This window comes from Trichomycterus rosablanca, chromosome 13, assembly GCF_030014385.1.
Source record: "Trichomycterus rosablanca isolate fTriRos1 chromosome 13, fTriRos1.hap1, whole genome shotgun sequence".
Lineage (NCBI taxonomy): Eukaryota > Metazoa > Chordata > Actinopteri > Siluriformes > Trichomycteridae > Trichomycterus > Trichomycterus rosablanca.
This window is the reverse complement of record NC_086000.1, coordinates 33048811-33073154: the sequence shown is the minus strand read 5'-3', so window position 1 is coordinate 33073154 and position 24344 is coordinate 33048811. Positions and strand designations below refer to the sequence as shown.

Here is a 24344-nt window from a genome sequence, read left to right as displayed (position 1 = left end):
TTTTTTATTGTGATTGTGTATTAATGTTTCAAATATATTTAATTAAACTATCAAGCTTAAGTTTCATATTCATGTTCCATGGGTCATTATTTTAATTTGATATTGGAACTTAAATAACATAACAGGGTTTTATGTTAAGGCAGAGATGGAGGGTATGACATAAATAATCGCTGACTAGTCGACTAATCGAAAAAATAATCGTCAGATTAGTCGACTACTAAAATAATCGTTAGTTGCAGCCCTAGTTGCCAGATTAGAATGCTAGTTCGCTGTCTGGAACCTCTTTTTTCGGTGAAAACACGCGGAACCGGTTCAAAATCAAGTTCGCGAACCAGAACCGGAACCGTTCCGCGTTGGTGGAAAAGGGGCATGAGTGAGAGCGATTATTATATATTACAAAAAAACAAGCATTAAAAGGACTCTAAATTAAATGCCCATCATTAGCATTTTGCAGCCTTGTTTATAAGACATGAGTCTTGTGGTGCATTTTTACACTACCCTGCTAAAAGCTAACATTTGATCATTAAACAAAGTACAAGTACAAACATTTGCTGGACATTTTTTTCAGCCAGTCTGACTTTTATTTTACTGCCAAAAGGTTTCCTCAGCTCGAGTCCCAGAACAGAGAGGAATTCTAGCAGTTAGCAACGGCAGTCAAAACATCAGAGCTGTGCAAATGTGTCTGATGCTTGAGTCAGCACGGAGCGTGTCCAGACAGAGCCCGTTACACTGCCAAAACTGCTGAAACTCATCATAACCCACACAGAAGAGCCTGCATTGTCTGATACGAACCTAACACAATGCAATTTGCTACATTACTATTGTGCAGACTGATAATTCTACCCAGAACCCTTCTCTTCAAATGCAAGCTTAAATCGCCCTGGTCTCCAGTGCAAACCACCATCAGAATTCTCTGAGAACCAGCAAAGTTTCTGGTCTCATGGCTACTGAAGCTCCAGAAAGTTTAAAGACAGTAAAAACATCCTGTAAGCAGTCTGACAACCTCTCTTATCAATCTTCTTACATTCCAGGGAGGAGGAGAAAGGCAGCTGTCCTCTCTCCGAAACACAAAAAGATCCTACCGGAAACACAGTTCAAAGTGTCATGTTGTGTTTCCTTAAGTAATGTGTGTTGATAATCAGAATTCTGGGAGATGTTCTTCCTGTAATTCAGCCACATGCTATAACACAGGCCCCTGCTCCGGCTCTGTGGACACAAAGCGAGTCCTTCTCTGTTTATGAGGAGTTAAGTCAACTTCATAAGGAAACACTTCACACCTACTATTGATTGAAAGAGTCTAGCGGTTTGTTTGCTGTGAAAATACACCCAGAAACTAAAGCCAAGAGCTTCAAGGGTGAAGAGAAAAAGCTTGAACTGATCACTTTAGAGCAGTAATGTAATTATTCTGATGAGCTAAATGTATATACAAACAACACTAAAATCTCAGTGGTCCTATGGGCCGGCTGGGAGTCTACAGAAGTGCATTTACATTTTCGGCATTTAGCAGACACCTTTATTCAAAGCGACTTACAGTACAGCTACAGTATACAGTCTGAGCAATTGAGGGTTAAGGGCCTTGATCAAGGGCCCAACAGCAGCAACCATGGCAGTGGTGGGGCTTGAACCAGCGACCTTCTGATTACTAGTCCAGTACCTTAACCGCTGTGCAGCTGCCTAAGTAGGACTGGGCAGTGGTAGCTCAGTGGTTAAGGTATTGGACTAGTAATCTGAAGGTTGCTGGTCCCCACCACCACTAAGTTGTCACTGTTGGGCCACTTAGAAATTTTCATTTTAAACTGATATAAATGTAATCTTTACCCTTCAAGCTACACCTAATCACCAGTAATGAGAAAGTAAGAAACTGTCTTATTCACTATAGTATTCAGCCCCCTTGATGTGGCACTCAGATGTATCCTGTTTGTTTCAATTATCTTTAAGATGTAAGTAGATCTTAACTGGTGTCCAACTGTTGCGATCTGAATTGATTGAAAATAGTTTGGAAAAAAATTTGACCATATTACTCCTGTTCTATCATCTCTACACTGGCTGCCAGTTAAATTTCGCATTGATTACAAAATACTTTTACTAACTTATAAAGCGCTACATGGTCTGGCTCCACAGTATCTGAGTGAGTTTATTAATTACTACAGCCCAGCGCGTCCACTTCGTTCACAAGATGCAGGGTTACTTATAGTTCCTAAAATTAAAAAGACCACAGCTGGTGGAAGAGCGTTTTCTTACAAAGCTCCACAACTCTGGAATAATCTTCCTGCCACTGTTCGGGATTCGGACACAGTCTCAATGTTTAAGTCTAGACTGAAAACATATTTATTTTCTCAGGCTTTTGATTAATATAGACAAAGGCGCAGGGCTTGGGGGTTCTTGGTCATAGAAACTTGTGGTGATCAGGGATGTTGGGTTGCTGTCGTCCTGCCTCTCTTGTCCGATCACTCAGGTTTGATGACGGTGTGGGAGGTGGGCGCTGATGTCCTGTGAAAGCCTTCATGACCTTGTTACCTGCTCGCTCTCCCTTTTAGTTATGCTGTAATAATTAGGGCTGCCGGAGTCTAAAACTCTCTGTAAAACTGTTTGTCAACTAGCATTGTACATTATTAACTACATTCTCTGTTGTTTTACCCCGAGGGCATTCTGATGGAAACCTGTTTACCCGCCGAGGTTAAGGATTAAAGTCGAGACTGCCGGGACAACGATGCTGCTCCTGTCAGATGTGACGGGTCTGGAGTAATTGCAACGACAAGAAATCACTACAGACTTTATTGAAGACTAGAGCGGATAACAACTCTATTATTATTTAATTGTTTATTTATCTATTTATTACCAGTTATGACTTTTAGATCATTTAATTCTGTGTTTGTATGATTTGTGTAAATCGTGTATTTATTTAAAGTATCCTCCAGGCCACCCAAGAAGGATGGGCCCTGCTGAGTCTGGTTCCTCTCAAGGTTTCTTCCTGTAATTTTCAGGGAGTTTTTCCTTGCCACAGTCGCCCTCGGCTTGCTCAACAGGGGTTTTTGTATCTGTTGGTCCTGGATTTTGTAAAGTTGCTTTGAGACAATGTATATTGTAAAAAGCGCTATATAAATAAAGTTGACTTGACTTGACTTTGGAAAGATACTCTGAACTGATGAATCTTGTAAACTCTGACCGTTAGTTTTTTTTTTTACATTAAATTAAATTTAAATGTAATACATTAAACCATGTTAAGCTTTTTTAATAATAAGCGTTTTAGACTCTTGGAAAATCTGATTCTCACAATTTCTCAGAACCTCGAGCTGTAACAGGTTTAAAAGTGAAACAGGAGAAAAATACAGCTAAACACAGATACATGTGGAGCTTTAAAGTAGATCTGACTGTTATTCCACACAAATGCAGATTCGTCTTATATTCACACTTTGATGACGTTTTACCGCACCGCTCATGCCAAGCAAAGCAGCGATCTGAGCAGAGGCTAGTGGCTTCCATGTGAATGCACCCTATGGGCCCACGATTGACTGCATTGCCAGGATGCAAAAAAAACAAGCCATGAAGTCCATGGAACTGTCTGTGGACCTTTATGGTCAAATTGTCATAGATCAGGGCTGGGATATAAAACAATATACAACAGTTAGATCTGACCAAGTAATCTGAGTGGACAGGAGGCGTCCTGGTGATGTACAGTATAAAAGCACGGGGACTTTATATATCATTCTGCTTTACAGGTGTAATAACAGTTAATTAGATACATTAATGATCATTACTGCTTAGATTGCACTGCAATGATGAACTCACTTCAACAAATAACTATGAATTCATTTACCTATGAATGTTTTTTAGGCGAGAAGCCTAAAAAGTTACTGGAACCATCCATGGAGAGCAGGAAATGACGCCCAATGTACTGTGTGATTATGCTGACTCATCAGAATCAAGCACGCCACCAAAGCGACTGTCAAACCAAGTAGGAGTATCTACAGTGCAGAAATATATTTGTTGTGTTGCCTGTATACAGTCCAGGACTATCTGTGTTGGCGGAGTGAAATAAACAATTAAAGAAGGAAATTACAATAATCGGTTGTCACTTATTACTGCTAAATGCTAAATAAATGGCACTTGTAAAACTGCTATATAAAAGCGATAATACACAAGAGGGAGTGCTGTTCTACTGGATATCAGCACACTGTGATTAGGTAACCACACCGATTATTAGGTAATCACAGCGTGCTGATATTTAGTAGAGCAGCACTCCCTCTCGTGTGATATTGCTTAATCGTATCTAAGACTTTAAGTGTTCCCTGACTTCAGCACAACCTTAAACCCTTCTAAAATCGGCAGACTGTCCTAACTGGGTATCTGAGCAAGACCAGCCTTGGTCAGGGAGGTAAAAAAAAACAAAAAACAACAGATCCTACAATTTGTAACATTTAGAATCTCAGCGATGCTATTGGCTGGATTGGTGTGTGCACAGACATGATTGGCTAATGTCCAAGAGAAGGGGAATGGCCAAAGAAGTCTATTATGTTGGTTATAAATCTACTTTGGCAATATTTTTAGTTCAGGTGCTCCTGTATTTAGGGGTTGTCACCTGCAGGTGCACCAGTCACTGTTCCCCCCAGTGCTGGTCCAAAGCCCAGATAAACTTATGCCTAGTTCACACTACATGATTTCTGCCCTGATTTTCGCTCGCCGGGAGCAACTCAGTGTTCGCTCGGTGATTGAAACTCGGCTCTTAATCGCTATGTGTGAACTGTTCAACAACTCGATCCAAGCAGCTCGCCGAGCGCTCAGCGACTGAAGATAAATATCTAGCTTGCTAGATATCTGGATACGAGTCGCCCGACTGGCAATGAGTGCAGTGTCGAACAGCCAATGAGAACGCAAGATACGGGGTGAGGGGAAACGCAGGGGAGGAGTTGTAAAAATGACAGCAAAAGGATAGGGGCACACACTCGAGTTTTACAGTATTTCTGACCTTATTGTTCTCTACAAAACATAACACCAACGCTGCATTGCGAAAAATATTTATTACCCTCCAATTCACTACAGAACAATCCATGCTGGCCACATAGCCCAAATCCACTGTTGACGTGCATTTCTGGACGTGGTATCATTAAACCTCTCGTCACTTCTCACTTTTGTTTTCGTGACTAAACGTAGTTTGGGAGACCAGAGAAGCTCGCCTGCGATTCCAGTCGGTGATAGATGGTGTAGTGTGAAACCCCCTATCGCCGATCAGTCGTGTAGTGTGAAATACACACCGACTTGAAAGACTCCCGATTACAAGAGATTCAGTCGTGTACTGGGAACTGTACAGCGACCTGACGACTTGGAAAGTGGTGTAGTGTGAACTTGGCATTAGGAGGGTACTGTGCCAGGTCTGGTCTGAGGACCAGATCTGCTGTGACAACCCTTAAATACAGGAGAAGCTAACATAAAAAGGTTTTGCTAAAGTAGATTAATAACAAACTTAATTCTTGAATTCGTCCAACTACTCACACAATGTTTAAGCTTATAACTAAATAATCTGCATTAATACATCAACCTGTTGCTCTTCTTAAACTTTAAGGTGACACAGAAGTCCTAGTGTTGTTTTGAGGCAGTAACAGACTCCCCCATGTTCCTGCCAGAGTTTAGATCCCAGCTCTAAAAAAAGTTTCACTTCTCCATGAACGCATTGCCCAAGCAAGCAAGTATGTTTACACTCCATATAAACAACATAAACGCCTCCAGCCTCACACTACCTAATGTCCAGGAACTGAAAGTTATCACTAGCTGGAGTGGGTTTTAGCAGATATTCAGCTGTTCCCAACTACATTACATTAACATTTTTCAGCATTTAGCAGACACTTTTATCCAAAGCAACTTACAGTACTGTGACAGTATTATGTCTTAGCAATTGATGGTTAAGGGCCTTGCTCAAGGGCCTAACAGTGGCAGCCTGGCATTTCCTACTTTAAGTAGTTTTTGTTTGTTTATTAGGATTTGAACGTCATGTTTTACACTTTGGTTACATTCATGACAGGAACGACAGTTACTCGATACACAAGATTCATCAGTTTAATATCAAACACAGTCATGGACAATTTTGTATCTCCAATTTACCTCACTTGCACGTCTTTGGACTGTGGGAGGAAACCGGATCACCCGGAGTAAACCTACGAGGACAACATGCAAACTCCACACAGAAAGGACCTGGACCGCCCCACCTGGGGATCGAACCCAGGACCTTCTTGCTGTGAGGCGACAGTGCTACCCACTTAGCCACCGTGCCACCCACTTTAAGTAGTTTAAGTAGACAACAGTCCAATGATATAAATCTGCTGAAACTCTGTTAGAACAAAGGTGTTTTTAATAATCTGCTATAGTATGTTAGTTATTATAGTATGCATGTTATTGCTCAGCCTAGGTGCTTAGTAAAGAGGTGGGTCTTCAGTCGTCTTTCTTCAACTATCTTCAACTGAATCAGTCGTTTCTACACCCGTTAGAACTTGCGTGTGTATTCCACACAAAGCATTTTTGGACTTGGCATTGTTCAGAGCTGAATCTTAGAGACGTTCACACTGATCGTTATCCTAATGCTGTTTGCATAATAACAGGAGTGTTTCATCCTCCCTCAGCCAGTTCAGCCAAGATAAAAACACCACACCTCTCCAGAACGGAATACAACACAGCAATACAACACTACATTTACATTTTCAGCATTTAACATGTGCTTTTTATCCAAAGTGACTTACAGTACTGTGAGAGTATATTGTCTAAGCAATTGAGGGTTAAGGGTCTTGCTCAAACAGCCTGGCAACGGTGGGGTAGTACTGTACCTTAACCGCTACTTTTTTTTAAGTGATCCACATTTTGTTCATTATTTTTACTGCGACCCAGGCGACACAAACAATGCATCATAACACAGTGAAACCGGTTCTGTTCCAGTTCCTGAACCTAATGTGGAACCATTCTGTGCATTAGGGACACTGGTAGCCTAGTGGGAAGTAGGGCTGCAACGATTAGTTGACATAATCGATAACGTCGACTATAAAAATTTGTAGACGTGGAATTTCATTGTCGACGCGTCGTTATTATTGCAACGCACTAAAGGAACTGCAGGGGGCGCAGCATCGCTTCCATGGCGCAGCGGGGAGTTTATGAAGACAGAGACGCAAAGATAGAGAGACCGAAACTTTCTAAAGTATTTCAGGAGCATTTCAGCCAAAATAACCCAAAGAAACGAGCTGGACGCCGACACTACAGAGCAGAGTTATGGTTTCACGCCAGCATTATGGTGAAACGCGAGCACCCTGCAGCCGTGATGACTTCCTAAGAGTTCGCTATTTTTCAGGTTTGTTAGCTAGCTAACGCATTAAGTGCAATAGTTAATCAGTCATTTATATGAGTAACGTTATATAACTTAACATTATAGCCTAACGTTACCCTGCCTCGTCTTCCATATTTTTTGCTCTCGTTAATGAGAGCATTCATTCTAAATAATAAGCCTCACCCACTTAATGATAGCTAGTTAGCTCAGCAGATAATTCAGTTAAGATATTTAACCTGTTATGGTTTAGTTGGCATAGCCAGTACACTATTTGTAATAAACTATGACACATAGCCTTCAGTTTGTGATAATTAATACAGCTTTCTCTTTTGCTCTTTCTATTAATAGCACTAAGCAGTGGAGTGTGGATGAGAAGAGAAGTTTCTCAACGACATGTTATAAATGTTTTTTGACTTCCAGAGTGATAACTTCTGAAACATAACAGTTTCTAATGCTGTCCAAAGATTTCTTATTTCATTGAATTTTTTTATTGTGATTGTGTATTAATGTTTCAAATATATTTAATGAAACTATCAAGCTTAAGTTTCATATTCATGTTCCATGGGTCATTATTTTAATTTGATATTGGAACTTAAATAACATAACAGGGTTTTATGTTAAGGCAGAGATGGAGGGTATGACATAAATAATCGTTGACTAGTCGACTAATCGAAAAAATAATCGTCAGATTAGTCGACTACTAAAATAATCGTTAGTTGCAGCCCTAGTGGGTAGGGCTTTGGGCTATCAATTGAAAGGTTGAGAGTTCGAATCCCAGCTCTGCCATGCAGCCACTGTTGGGCCCTTAACCCTCTCTGCTAGAGGGGCATCGTACGATGGCTGACCCTGCGCTCTGACCCCAGCTTCCAAACAAGTTGGGATAAGCAAAGAGAATTTAGTTGTACTGCACAGCTGCACATGTATACATGACAAATAAAGGCGTTCACAATTCACTAAAACAAAACACAAAATATACTTTTTGCTGGCTATCTGGTCCTACTGTGGTTTACAAAATGTAACGTAAAAGCATCCACAAGAAGGCACTCATTAACAAGTTTATTTCACGTTTATGTTAAAATTAATTTATTTAAATCATTATTATTTGTCTCTGTGACTGATGTTTTTGGCTCGCAACCCACCCAAGGGTCACAACCCAGGGTTTCCCTGCAGTACAAGACACTCACTCTTCAGACAACTGTTATGTTTGTTTACTTAAATGAGGCCGAAATGGCAAAAATGTAGTAATGCAGTGCTTAAATTTTGCAGCTTCCCAGTGTGCATCAAGTTCGGGGCGGCACGGTGGCTTAGTGGGTAGCACTGCTGCCTCATAGCAAGAAGGTCCTGGGTTCGATCCCCAGGTGGGACGGTCCGGGTCCTTTCAGTGTGGAGTTTGCATGTTCTCCCCGTGTCCGCGTGGGTTTCCTCCCACAGTCAAAAGACGTGCAAGTGAGGTGAATTGGAGATACAAAATTGTCCACGACTGAGTTTGATATAAACTTGCAAACTAATGAATCTTATGTAATGAGTAACTACCGTTCCTGTCATGAATGTAACCAAAGTGTAAAACATGATGTTAAAATCCTAATAAACAAACAAACAGCATAAAGTACGACTGACATTTTGCTAATCATTTATAAAACGTGTGGAAATCCATGTTTGAGGACCACTATAAGCTTTACTGTGGTGTTTGTCCCTCTTTCATCAGCAACTTTCCCTCTTATAGAACGGCTGTAACTACAGATTAGTGCACATGCCTGGAAAGATTCTCTTCTACCGACTCACAAGAGCACTAAAGTTTAAACCCTGATTGTGGGTAATACAGCCTGCTTGGAGCGGATGTTTCAACTTATCCTAAAAATGAACGGGGTTGAGGTCAGGGCACTGAACAGGCCAGTAAAAAGTCCTTCCTGAACTGTTGCTACAAAGCTAAAGGGAAATAACTCACTAGAATGGAAGTACAAGCTGCAGCTGTAGGATTTCTCTTTCACTGGAACTAAGTGGTGCATCTCAAACAATCAAAAACAGCAGCAGATCAAACCTCACTTTTACTTTCACGGCATGTAGCAGACATTTTTATCCAATGAGTCACACAATGACCGGGTTTCCATCCAAACGTTTCGCAAGTGTAGTGCGCATTTATGAAATATCAGCAGAAAAAAAAGCGGAAAATGTTGCGTTTCCATCAACTACAGTTATGCGAAAAAACCTTTACATCACGTGAGAGACGTCGGGCAGAACGAGCAATGGCCCGTCTAATGTGGGCTCAAATCTCCGTGCCACGGCGACGTTCACCTCGCATCTAGGAACGTAAACGCACTAAACAATTTTGGGAGCACATTGTGCAGAACCATTTTTCAAACGAGCTTTGGATCTAGAATTTCAGAATGTCAAAATCAGCCTTTGATGAGCTATGCACCATGATCGGGTCATCTGTAGAGCCAAAAGTTTACAGTCACCGGCCACCCGTGCCAACTGAAAAGAGGATTGCTATTGCCTTGTACAAGCCGGCCACTTGTGCGGAGTACAGAGTAGTGGGCGAGACGTTCGGCGTAACAATAGTTCACCGTAGTGTATACGCTGTATGCCAAGCAAAGACATCAAAACGAATGAAACATTACGTCGTATTACCAAATGCGCAGGTGGCAGAAGAAATAGAACAGCGTAATTACGCAGCGCACCACATACCACACCATATACGTATATATATATATATATATATATATATATATATATATATCAGAATCAGAATACTTTATTGATCCCAGAGGGAAATTGCAGTTTTTTACAGTAGCACCCATTTATGTAAAAATAATAAACACTCTACTCTCTTAAAACAAAGTTTTAAATTAAAAAAATTTAAAGTTAAAGTTAAAAAGTTATATACACACAATTAAATAATTAAAATGCTTACGTTATTATTATTGCACATATGAAAACTGAATATTGCACATATGAAAACTGAAGTGTCACACATTAAGGGAGGAATTATAGAGTTTGATGGCCACAGGTAGAAAAGACTTCCTGTGGCGCTCTGTGGTGCATTTTGGTATGATGAGTCATGCACTGAATGTGCTTCTTTGTCTCATCACCGTGTCATAAAGTGGGTGGGAGCCATTGTTCATAATAACCTGCAGCTTAGACAGCGTCCTCCTCTCCAACACTGCAGTGAGAGAGTCCAGCTCCACACCAACATCATCACCGGCCTTGCGGATCAATTTGTTGAGTCTGTTGGCATCTGCCACCCTCAGCCTGCTTCCCCAGCATGCAACAGCATAGAGGATAGCACTTGCTACCACAGACTCATAGAAGATCTTGAGCATAGTCCGGCAGATGTTGAAGGACCTCAGGCGCCTCAAAAAATAGAGCCGACTTTGGCCCTTCCTGTAGAGTGTGTATATACTATATATATATATACACGTGTGTGTGTGTGTGTGTGACTTAGAGCTTGAAACGTCATCGTTTATTCGCAAAACCCGTTTCCATCCCCTTTTTTTGCATTTCGGCGATGCGATATTCTAACTTTTTTTGCGATATTTGGGTCTTCTTTCGAATTTTGAGCTTTTCCATCCAGGTTTTTTAATGCGCATTTTCAAAATTCGCAAAAAGTTGGTGGATGGAAAACCGTCTAATGATGACTGAATACAATTTGAGCAACTAAGAGTGAAGGCCTTGCTCAGGGACTCAAAAGTGGACACTAAAGTTTATTAGGATTATTTCAGAAACACTAGACACAAGGCTGGAGTGCACACTTGAGGTGCCACTTTATCGCGGGGCATCACACATTCACTCACTCACAAAGGGGTTGTTGTTGTTTATTAGGATTTTAACGTCATGTTTTACACCCTTTGGTTACATTAATGACAGGACCGGTAGTTACTCATTACACAAGATTCATCAGTTCACAAGGTTATATCCAACACAGTCATGGACAATTTTGTATCTCCAATTTACCTCACTTGCATGTCTTCGGCCTGTGGAAGGAAACCGGAGCACCCGGAAGAAACCCACGCAGACACGGGGAGAACATGCAAACTCCACACAGAAATGACCCGGACCTCCCCACCTAGGGATTGAACCCAGGACCTTCACTTGGAGGTGATGGGTCTTGAACTTGAAATGGTTTAATAACTAGTCCAGTACATTAACCCCTTTGAGCTCCCCTACCTGCCAAACCCTACAGTTGGGGTTATGCATTCAGGCAGGATGTGTCCTGCTGGCATCTGCCAAACTGAAACCGGTCATACTTTTCAGTGATAAAGTGATCCAAAGTCTAATGGTGGTGTGCTTTACACAAATTCAGCTGACGCTTGGCATTGCACGTGGTGATCTTAGGCTTGTTTGTGGTTTCTTGGCAATTGAAACCTAATTCATAAAGCTTCACAAGAACCGTACTTGGGTTTACATTAGTTTAAAAGGCATTAAGGAATTTTATAGCGAGTTAAAATAATATGCAGCAGTTTTATTGTATTTATTTATTTTATTAAGACTTTAATGTCAGGTGCTCAGGTGTGATATTCCGCTTTTTCTGAACTCCTCAGTTCGAAACTCGGTGTTGCCTCCGATCAGCTGGGTGCCATCTAGCGGGCATAATTGGCCATATATGGTAGGTGCCCATGTTAATGGATTTAGGGTTAATGCCCAGCCTAATACAGACTTGTAATCATGCAGGTGAGCTGTACCAGGCCGGTGAGCTTCACGCTGGACGACTGAAGCAGATAAAAGAGATTTTCACCAGCTGCTCGGTTTCCCCTCAGGTGATGGAGACTGATTAACCGAGATTATCAGCGATGACCTCTTTATAGATCTGTGCTCACATGCACAACACTGCAAGTGCACTATTCTCCACTGCATCATTTAGGACTGAGACGTGCTTCCTCAGAGGTGTGTCTGAGAGCAGCCTGAAACAAACCCTGGAAAGCCTTGTACTTTATTATTTATCTTAATAACATGAGGTGCTTAACTGTTCATCAAACAGTTCTGATATTTACATGCAGTAGTGAGCAAGTCACTACAAGTAGAGAAAGTCAAAAGAGTTATTGTTTGTTTGTCTAATTCTTAATGCCATGTAAGCTGCTATGGCTATTATCATGGCTGAATAGATAGCAGGGGGTCGATTTGCTTTCTTTACTAGAGTGTAGGGTTTAATTGTTTTTTCATAACTTATATGGCGTTTTAAGTGCTAGTGCATCTAATGCCTAGTTCACACTACATGATTTTTGCCCAGATTTCGCTCGGCGCAAAATTTTCCGGCTCGGGAGCAACTCTGCGTTCGATCAAAACTCGGCTCTTAATCGCTAAGTGTGAACTACCCAACAACTCGATCCGACCAGCTCGCCGAGCGCTCGGCGACTGGATTCAATTTTCTAGCACGTCAGATATCTGATCCGAGATGTACGACTGGGAATGAGTGACATGTCGAACAGCCAATGAGAACGCAGGATACAGCGTGAGGGGAAATGCAGGTGAGGAGTGTACATTTTTTATCCAAAGCGACTTACACAATGAGCGGAACACGATGAGCAATTGAGGGTTAAGGGCCTCGCTCAGGGACCCAACAGTGGCAACTTGGTGGTGGCGGGCTTGAACCGGCAACCTTCTGTTTACTAGTCCAGTACCTTAACCACTGAGCTATCACTGGCCCGAATCTCGAGTGTAAACAGGTGGGACAGGAGCTTAATTAATATAGTTTATATCAGAATACACCGGCACACACACGTTTTACAGTATTTCTGATTTGATCATCCTCTACAAAACATAATACCCATGCTGCATTACAAAAGTATTAATTAACTTGCACAATCCATGCTGTTCGTGTTGCCAGATCCACTCAGATTCATTCATTTATTTCCCCCCCTTGATTTCACGCAGCACGTCAGCGCACAAACACTTTGATCTCTCGCTACTTGTTGACGTGCATTTTTGGACGTGGTATAATTTTTTTTCTTTAATAAGGGAGACCAGAGAAGCTTGTCTGAGATTCCAGTTGGTGATAGATGGTGTAGTGTGAAACTCCTGATCGCCGATCAGTCGTGTAGTGTGAAAAATACACTAAAAGACTCCTGAGTGCAGGAGATTCAGTCGTGTAATGTGAACTGTACAGCGACCCGACAAATCATAAAGTCGTGTAGTGTGAACTTGACATAAGAATTCAAGCACTTTTTAGGTGAAGATTTACTTGTTGTTGTTTGTATGATAGCATTTGTTCTGGTGGTGTTCATATTTTGGCATGAATAGAGCACGTGTTTGATAGAAGTTCTTGATCCACAGCAGTGGCGATTTCTCTAAAATTTCCCCTAAAATGTCAAAAATTTAAATTGTCAAATATGTACAGTTGTGTTATAATGTAATTGACTACAAATGCGTTAGAACACGTTCATCTCAAAGACGAGTTCGTTCAGAATCAGCTACTTATCACAAATCGACTGACTCGATTTTGTTAACTTCTCATACATTCGCGTAGCGTCAATTCATTTACCCGTAAAAGCTGAGCGTCTATTCACTTCAACGGGACTGCATGGAACGGTCATTGGATAAATGCCACGATTTGTCCCGCCCCCGGACGCTGAGCGTCTCTGGGGGTGAATGGAGCTGTGGGCGGGTCTGGACGCGGAGCTTCTGCAAGATTGGAGGATCAGTCGAAAGGCTGAATCCCGTTTTGATTGACAGCTATTTTGATCTCTACACCTTCACTTAATCACTGGGAGCTTCAGTCCCATCGCGGATTTTGCAAGTGAAGTCGAAAGACAAACTGCAACCCATTTCTTCGATAGGATCACAGGCCATTTTCTAGAAAAGGAATGGAGGGCAGAATTTATGTATAAATAAATTGAAAAATGTTATGATGTAAGCCGACAATGAGCTTCCCCTCTTTGAAAGACCAGCAGCCGCCACTGATCCACAGAGGGGTAAAGCGAGGGCCTGGTCTTCTTTTAGCAGGTAGGTATGGGTGAGTTTGCTGTGTCCTATGCAGCATCTAAAGATTTACTAATAAAAACAAGTACAAAAAAAACAAGACTAATAATTGAAATGTACAATTAATCCATGAGCTATAAATAGCCTGCTACAAGCTCTCAAATATCATCAATCACTGGAATTCTGGTCATATAAACTCACCCACTACAAACCCCGGATCTCAGCGATGCTATTGGCCAGTCGGTCGTCTAAACAGACATGATTGGCTATGTCTGGGAGGTGGGTGGCCGAATAGTCTAGCTATTAAGAAGTGCCTCTCAGTGCAGGTCCCAAGCCTGGATAAAAAATTAGTAGTTCATCAGCAAGGGCATCCAGCATTTAAAAAGGTGGCAATCAGTAAATATGGGAGCAGCCAAAAGAAAAAAAGAAAAAGTAGTTCTGGCCACATATTTTAAAAAGCAAAACAGAAAGACAAGACCTACTGTGGTCATCAGTCGAAAATCACAGAATATGCCTTTTGACCTCTCTTTATAGACACAAACCTAATGCACATCTGACAGCAGAACAATGAAGTGCACTAAGCTTTACACAGGTGGGGATTGGGCACACCCTAGAATAGAATGAATTTATCTGTCATATGTACATATACAGTGTGCAATACAATGAAATTCTTTCTTTGCGTATTCCAGCTTGTTTGGAAGTTGGGGTCAGAGCACAGGGTCAGACATCAGACCCCTGGAGCAGAGAGGGTTAAGGGCCCAAACGTGGCTGCATGGCAGAGCTGGGATTCAAACTCTTCAAAAATCCACATTTTGCATGTTTTGGGATGTAAAATACCAGGAGCAAACTCATACAGACACTCCAAACTCTAAGCACATCCGCTCTGTGAGTTTGCATGTTCTTCCGGCGTGGGTTTTACTCCAGGACCTCCGATTTTCTCCCACAGTCCAAAAGCATGCAGGTTAGGTAAACTGGAGATACCAGATTTTCTGTGATGGTGTTTGACGTTGAACTTGAACTGATGAATCATGGGTAACATGTAACTACCTGTCCTGTCATGAACGGAACCAAAGTGTAAAACATGACCATCAAATCCTAATAAATAAATAAAGACACAAGGAGGTGGTTTTAATGTTATGGCTGATCAGTGTAAATTCCTCCTTCACCAAGGTTCTGGTTGATGAAAGAAAAATGTGGGCTGCATTCCTCACATTAAGCACCTAATTTAATCATAGCCGTGTAACTAGTGATTTACTCTAGTTACCCCTGCTGAGAAAAACAATAATATACCTCCAAACAACGTATAAACACTGACATTAAAGAAAAAAAATAACTTCCTAGTGCAAAATCATTACTGAATCAGAACAACCAAATCAATTATTTAGCAGTTTTACAAATGTATAAAAGCGACACTAACACATCCCTGCTGTTTAATTTCATTAATAACACTTTTATTATCTTTTTTTCTGCCAGACATGTACTGAGAGGAAAACGAGTAGGAAATAAGGGCTGAAAGAGATACTAGGAATAATAGCAGTCAGTCTAAAAGCACTGGGCGATACAAGACCTTGCTGAATATTGTGAGCATCGTCAGGTGAAGGGATGTAACGATGCTCCACAAGACAGTTAAAAATCGGTGCACAAGTGCCACGGTTCGAATCGGTAATTCATGTAAAATGAATCGATATTCACTTTAAACAGCAGAGGGCACTGCTCGCCTGGTTGACATCACTACACAGAGTTGTACGGGATTTTCCAGCCAAATTTATTTATGTGAGGATACTTTCTTTATTTGTATTATTCATTTATTTATATAATGTGGGATTTGTTTTAAATTTTCATTTGTCTTTTTTTTTTACACAAAAAGGAAAATGTGCAGCATTGTTTTGCATAGTTTGTACCTACCTCAATAATAAAAGGGCATTCATTTTTTAGATAAATAAAAGATTTCATTTTTTTAAGAGAAATAATAAAAGGAAACTTCGTCATAATTTGTCTTCAGTTTCATTTTGTTTAAAAAAAAAAATTGCTGTCATTGCTCTTAGTATCTGACCTAACTGTTTCCTATCCAGACTGAATGGTGTTTATGGCTTCCAAGAGAGCACTCGCTCCTAATGCAGCTGCTGATCCAGTGTAATTAACTGAATTGTTTATTTTTATTCATCTCACTTTTCTCCTAACGTACAGGAGCAAGAGACCGAGGACCATTTGGACTCCCAGACACAGATGGCTATAGAATTTTTTGTTTATGTATTTACTAGGGATGCATCAATACCATTTTTTCCCAACATAGAACAAGTACATGTATTTTTGTACTTGCCGATACCGATACCGATACCAATACCTATTGGATCAGATATCTGACATGCTAGAAAACTCGATCCGGTCGCCGAGCGCTCGGCTAGCCGGTCGGATCGAGTTGTTGGATGGTTCACACTTAGCGATCGAGAGCCGAGTTTTGATCGGCGAGCGAACGCCGAGTCGCTCCCGAGCCGGCAAATCTAGCGCAGACCAGTCGGCGAGCGAAAATCAGGGCAAAAATCGTGTAGTGTGAACCAGGCATAACGCAGCAACGTGCACTAGGTACACGGTATCGGATGCTTAGTATCGGAGCCTCGTTTGCTAGTATGAGTACAAGTTAATGAGCGCGGTATCGGGCAAATACCCGACACCAGTATCGGTACTCATGCATCTCTAGTGTTTACAGAACATACAGACATGAACACATTGGGCACAATGCAATAACACACACTGGCAGGGGTAGCTCAGTGGTTAAGATACTTCACTAGTGATCAGAGGGTTGCTGGTATAAGCCCCACCACTGCCAGGTTTCCACTGCTGGGCCCTTGAGCAAGGCCCTTAACCCTTCAATTGCTTAATTGTATACTGTCACAACTGTAAGTCACTTTGGATAAAGGCATCTGCTAAACACTGAAAATGTAAATTAAAATGTACACTATACTATGATCAAGGTTAAATTTAATTCGTATTTTAGTGACACACTGGGGGAGGCTGCTTTGCACCCAGTGTGTCCAGGTGGAACCGGACCTGCTTTGACCCTGACCAGGAGAAAGCAGTAGATGAAAATAAAACGAACAGCCTACATTCTTACAGGGTAGTTGTAGCTCAGTGGTTAAGAAACTGGACTAGTAGTCGGAAGGGCACTAGTTCAAGCCCCACTGCTACCAACCTGCCACTGTTGGGCCCTTGAGAAAGGCCCTTAACCCCTAATTGCTTGGCTGTAAGTCATCTACATGTAAGGTCATCTAAATGTATAACAAGAACCAGAATAAATGCATATCATAGTGTCTATCAGTACAGGGAGGGGACAGTGGCACATCTGGTAGAGCAACATGGGCCCTGACTGTCAGTTAGAAGTTTTGTATGTTCTCCATACACCCCCTTCCCATTCGAAAACATGAAAAAGCTCAACTGATTGATCTAAATTGCTTCTAAGGGTCTGTAGGCTTTGTCCAGGATGTATCCCAGCCCAGCGCTTGTTGTTTCTGGGTGGCGCCGTGCCCACCACGACCCTGACCAAGATGACGCGCGTAAGTAAAACTCAGTGAAAATAACAAATAAATGAAAACATCAGTGTAAGAAAGCAGTACGTCATACTATTAAAAATAAACGTTTTAAAACAGAACAGCGGTGAGAATGATGAACAGTAAACAAAGTGCACAGCAGCAGCAGCAGCAGCAACCTGTTACACAAACTTACACTTACAATAAACCGCCACGCACTAACTTTACACATTATTCACACATACACAGGTTAATACCATGTAATCCGGTAAAGTAAAGAGAAATATAGAAATAAAACCATTAAAACTATATTAATAATAATTAACTTTAGGTTTTAGTTCTTACCTAAACAAGACGCAGCTCGAGCAGCTTTCTGTGCTTTAGCAATAAATCTATGCCGAAGCTCCGCCCACTGACCTCTGATTGGTCAGCTCCAAGAGCGCTACTTTAAGTTGCGAGTTCCCACCATGTTGCCAGATTGATTATTTTTATTCATTTCGGGCTATTTTGCATGAGCTGAGAGTGTGGTCATTCATTCATTCATTTATTAGGATTTTTGTTTACATTCATGACGTAAACGGTAGTTTTTCGTTACACAAGATTCATCAGTTCACAAGTTTAATGTCAAACACAGTCATGGACAATTTAGTATTAGCAAATTAGTAATAGCTATCAACCGGAAGATTGGTGGTTCAAATCCAGGCTCTGCTGTGCAGTCACTGTTGGGTCCTTGAGCGAGGCCCTTAACCCTCTCTGCTCCAGGGGCGCCATACAACGGCTGACCCTGCGCTCTGACCCCAGCTTTCAAACAAGCTGGGATATGTGAAGAAAGAATTTCATTGTACTGTACACCTGTATATGTATATATGACAAATAAAGTAAATCTTCTAGTATCTCCAATTCACCTCACTTGCACGTCTTTGGACTGTGGGAGGAAACCGGAGCATCCGGAGGAAACCCACGCAGACACGGGGAGAACATGCAAACTCCACACAGAAAGGACACAGATCACCCCACCTGGGGATCGAACCCAGGATCTTCTTGCTGTGAGGAGACAGTGCTACCCACTGAGTCACCGCTGAGTGAGATCAAATATATAATGGCATTGTGTTCCCTCACAAACATTTTGCATTTCCTCGCAAAAAAAGCATTTCCCCGTAAGTATTTTGCATTCCGTCACTAAATAATTTGCAAAATATCACATATCATCAATGCTAAAACCCAGCTGTGCCACCCAAATGCAGCATTTTCTGTTTTATTTGATAAATTGCCTTTAAGCAAGGCTAAATTTCAGTCATATTTTAGTGAGACACTGGGGGGACCCCCTGACCAGAGTATTTCTGCTTTGCACCCAGTGTATCCAGGTGGAACCAGACCTGACTTGACCCTGACCAGGATAAAGCAGTAGATGAAAATAAAATAAACAGCCTACATTCTTACAGGGTAGTGGAAGCTCAGTGGTCAAGGAACTGGACTAGTAGTCGGAAGGGCAAGCCCCACCACTACCAGTCTGCCACTGTTGGGCCCTTGAGCAAGGCCTCCTAATTGCTTGGCTTGTACATGGGAATCTCACATATCATCAATGCCACTCCCTTTAGCCTTTACTCCAGTGACAGAGAAATGCATGTACTACACTTTGCTGTGTTAAAACAGATCTTAACTTTACCTGAAATTAATGTCCTACAGCTGCAGGGTCCTCCTGCAATATCGTAAAGCTACAGCTACAGTGAGTTACAAGTACAATGAGCTGCTGAATAAACACTGGATAGACAAGGAAAACAGATTTTAAGGTTAGCTATGCTAACTTTATCATAGTCATTAGGCACATTTGGTCTTCCTTGCTGTCTCATTTTGCAAGGATTTCTTTGCAAAGGTGCTCTTTCTTTAAAAAGAACAATGCATAAAATTAGGCTTGTGGATACAGTACATGTAGATTAGTATTATAGACAGTGTAAAATGTACTATATACGTAAAAGTATCTACAGTTCTATGCAAATGTTTGAATGTCCATGGTTAATTCTGAAAGTAAAAATTAGTTTACACTCCCAGCCCAAGGATGAGTTGGCTGTATGTTTTCATACCAACAAAGCACAAGCACACCTAATTTCACCTGTTCAGTTATTTAAAATGATATACAATTCTACAGAGAAATGCATGCAGTCAGGTCAGTTGAGGTTAAGACCCACACTGATGTACCCCTGCTTTACAGGAAACAAACTTCTGCAAATTGTAATGCATGATTACTGTTCATTTACTTACATGCTGGGGCGGCACGGTGGCTTGGTGGGTAGCACTGTCGCCTCACAGAAAGAAGGTCCTGGGTTTGATCCCCAGGTGGGGCGGTCCGGGTCCTTTCTGTGTGGAGTTTGCATGTTCTCCCCGTGTCCGCATGGGTTTACTCTGGGTGCTCCAGTTTCCTCCCACAGTCCAAAGACGTGCAAGTGAGGTGAGTTAGAGACACAAAATTGTCCATGACTGTGTTCAATGTAAACTTGTGAACTGATAAATTTTGTGTAATGAGTAACTACCGTTCCTGTCATGAATGTGACCAAAGTGTAAAACATGATGCTAAAATTCTAATAAACAAATAAACTTACATGCTGTCAGTCCCTCCAGACATTTGAAATAAGAGGATTCATGAAAATTTGCACTTGTTTTAAGGAAGTGGAAAAACACTGTTTGGTATGCCTTCCAACATTATGTGGACCACAAAAGTTGATGATTGTTTAAAAAAATTCCAGAGCCCTGACATCAACCCCACTAAACAGCTTTGGAATGAACTGAAACATCAATTTAGGCTTTCTTGACCAAGAAATTGCCACAGACATACTTTAAAGTCTTGTGTGAAGGCCACTTAGAAGAGTGTCTGTTGTTGTAGCTGAAAGGATCACATGGGAGATCACACTTTTATTAACATTTGTTTTTGAAATTGGATATTCAACAAGCTTATGGTCAGGTGTCCATATAGATATGTTCCTAAAGGATCTGGATTTGATTCTTGCCAAGTGTGTAAACAATAAAAAAAAAAAAACATACAGGGGGTTTTATAGGCAGCTCTAAATTATCATCCTTGCACTTTGTCCAGGATGGTTGATATGCACATTCCCTGGTCATGCTACAGTTCTAAAAAAAAGGATTTAATGTCCTGGAAGGAATGGTTCCAAACAATAATTTATGAGATCAAATGCATGATTGTAATTGATCTGGCAACCCTTTTACACCTGCTGCTGAGTAAAGCCGAGAAGTGTTAAGTGCGCCTTAAGTAGTTCCACATGTGACTGGTACTGATGTTACTGACCCCGGGTCCTGGAGGTCCACCGTCCTGCAGAGATTCAAGTTTTTCCCTGCATTCAGCTGGATCTGTGTGTGTGTGTGTGTGTGTGTGTGTGTGTGTGTGGTGTGGTGTGGTGTGTGTGTGTGTGTGTGTGTGTGTGTGTGTGTGGTGCGCCATCTGCTGGTAGAGCTTTGTACACACAATCATAATAAAATGTCCTTTAATAGTAATATGTCACATCATTACATTAATGTGCTTAATTGAGTAAAGATGAAGGTTTAGAAAATCTTCTCTTGCATGACTGTGCTTCCTCAGTCAGTGGAGGACACAGATATTTAAAACAATACACTATTTCCAGCTGTTCTCAGCGCCTGGTTTATAAACAGATTTATTAATGAAGTCACAATGTTACATACAATTAACCCCATATAATAATTAATTCGTTTATTTATTTATCCATTAATTTTTAATAACTACATTATCCTGGTCATGCATTCTCCTACTAACTCACTTTAGTCGCTTACACCTTCCTGCATTAGCTGGTTGTTAGTTTATACTGGTTTTTAATGCCAAACGTCAATCATTTGCTGGGTCATTGGCGTTTTACTCACTTTGGGGCAGCTGGACTAGTAATTATAAGGTTGCTGGTATAAACCCTACCACTGCCAGATTGCCACTGTTGGGCCCTTGAGCAAGGCCCTTAACCCGCAGATGCTTAGACTGTATACTGTAAGTCGCTTTGGATATAAAGCGTCTGCTAAATGCCAAAAATGTAAATGTTCATTATTATTATTATTTTTTTTTTTTACTGAATTATTATTATTATCATGTATTCCTTCATTGTCTTTGATCTTGGCTGCGTTTTCCTGGTCAGGGTCACTGTTGGACCAGCTTGCACAGAATCACTGAGCACAATACAGCAACACACGCTGAACAGGATGCCAATCCTTCTCAGGGCCTCGACCATGCTTTCTTCCCTCAGACATAGTTAATCATGTCTGTATCTAGACCCAGACTTGGGATTCAAACCCTAGATCCCAATGTTAGTGGACTAGCTACCTCATTATTTAATGCACCAACTTATTGCCTTATTGCTTTACATGAGGTACAATATGTGGCAAAATGTATGGGGCAGCCCTTCTTATTATTAATGAGACTTGTATATGCTTCCAGATTGTATATGCTTCCAACATTTTAAAAAACCCTTTCCTGTTCCATCATGCACAAAAGCTGGTTTTACAAGTTTGGTGTATAAGAACTCCAGGCTTTCCCAGAGCTCTGTCTTTAACCTTACTAAACACTGGAATGAACTGAAATGCCGCTTGCAAGCCAGGCCTTCTTGTGCAACATCAGTGCCTGAATAACAGAATAAGCACAAATTACCACAGACATACTTCAAAATAAAAGCCTTTCCAAAAGAGTGTTAGCTGTCATAACCACACTGATTTGGAATAAGAGGTCAAACAAGCAATTATGTTTAAAAACATAATAAAGAAAGACTGTAAATGTAAGATTTATTTTATGGAGCTAATAAGGAGTTTGGTCACTGAAGTTATGAATGTTTTGTAAATGATGTACCTTTCATCAAAATAAAATCCTAGAAGATGGCGCAGTCTTGACAATATGAGGGTAGGTTTTGCCCTTTAAGGCAGAGTTTGCTGCTGTTATGCTGGGTTAGTTAATAAGTTGGCACTGCTTAATGTAGGGTAGCTACTGTATAATCTTAAAAGACTAGAAATGTAGCCTGTGTGATTATAGATAACGACCAGGTGATGATCTGAAGGTGATGACAAATGTTTATCACATTTTGCAGTCGTAGCTCAGTAGTTAGAGCCCTGGACTAATGAGTGATAGCTCAGTGGTTGGCAGTGATAGCTCAGTGGTTAAGGTACTGGACTAGTAATCAGAAGGTTGCCTGTTCAAGCCCCACCACTGCCAAGTTGCCACTGTTGAGCCCCTGAGCAAGGCCCTTAACCCTCAACTGCTCAAAAATCGTGTTCAGTCATAATTGTAAGTCGCTTTGGATAAAAGCGTCTGCTAAATGCCGAAAATGTAAAAATGTAAAATGTAATAAACAGATGTTTGCTGGTTTAAGCCCCATCACTGCTATCAACCCTTGATTTACATTTCTTGGCATTTTAGCAGAAAGCAAAGCTGTAGCCTAGTGGTTAAGGTACTGGGCTAGTAATCCAAAGGTTGCTGGTTCAAGCCCCGCCACTGCCAGGTTGCTGCTGTTGGACCCTTGAGCAAGGCCCTTAACCCTCTCAGACTGTATACTGTAATGTAAGTCGCTTTGGATAAAGGCATCTGCTAAATGTCAAAAATGTAAATGTAAATGTAGCAAAAGCCTTTATCCAAAGCAACTAACAGTACTGTGACAGTATATTGTCTAAGCAATTGAGGGTTAAGGGCCTTGCTCAAGGACCCAGCAGTGATAACCTGGCAGTGGTGGGGCTTGAACCAAATACCTTTTGATTACTAGTCCAGTACCTTAACCGCTAGGCTACTGTCATTTCTTGGTTTGTACATTTTCAAAGTTGGGAGGAAACTGGAGTACAAAGAGGGAACCTCATACTGTAAGGAGAACATGTCAAACTTCTCTTCAATCGTAATCAGACAGAAGCTTTTCCCTACATGTTTTAGGTTAGATCCTCTCTTCTGTTCACTGTCTGTAAGAAGTTTGGCATCTCCCTATGTCTCCTCATGTCTGCATGGGTTTCCTCTGGGCACTCAGGTTTCCTCCCACGTACTAAAAACATGCATATGGTGAATTGGCTCCCTTAGTTGTAAGCGTGTTAGTATGTGTCGCCCTGTGCTGAATTAAACAGCTGTTCAGGGTGTTTTGGACCTAGTGTTTTTAAATGGTGCCGGACCCACCGCGACCCTGATTGAAATGAAGCAGTTAGTGAAGCGGATCATTAAATGAGTTTCTAACGCACACAGCATGTTGTGACATCTCATCTTCCTACGAGAAGAGCAATTAAGTAATTGCATGTTAGGCAAGTTGTTTACTGCATCGATACATTTTAATAAGGTTTAAAACACTTTGATGGAATCAGGGTTCATTACTTAACACAGTGGTTTGTGTGAGATGTTAACTCAGCTGGCTGCCTCCAGAGATTTGAGGAGGAGAAAATGCCCACTAAATATTTTGAATATTTCCTGTCATATTTTCAAAGACTCAGACCTCTCTAAGAGAAGAATAATATGGAAAATGGATTATGCCATGGTAAAAGGGGCTTTATTTTTAACAGGAGTTTCTATATCAAAGTTGTGTGTGTGTGTGTGTGTGTGTGTGCATGTGTGTGTGTGTGTTTAAGAGAGGATTGAA

At 41.2% G+C, this 24344-nt stretch overlaps 1 protein-coding gene across 1 annotated transcript in view; it reads right to left on the bottom strand.

Moving 5' to 3' along the window:
* The window catches only part of ston2 (stonin 2), a 71137-nt gene extending 53022 nt beyond the window's left edge, over nt 1-18115 (bottom strand). The window contains exon 1 of the mRNA XM_063007413.1: nt 18085-18115. The gene's annotated coding sequence lies outside the window, so the exon portion shown is untranslated. The remainder of the gene's footprint in view (nt 1-18084) is intronic.
* Nucleotides 18116-24344: the final 6229 nt, after the last annotated feature.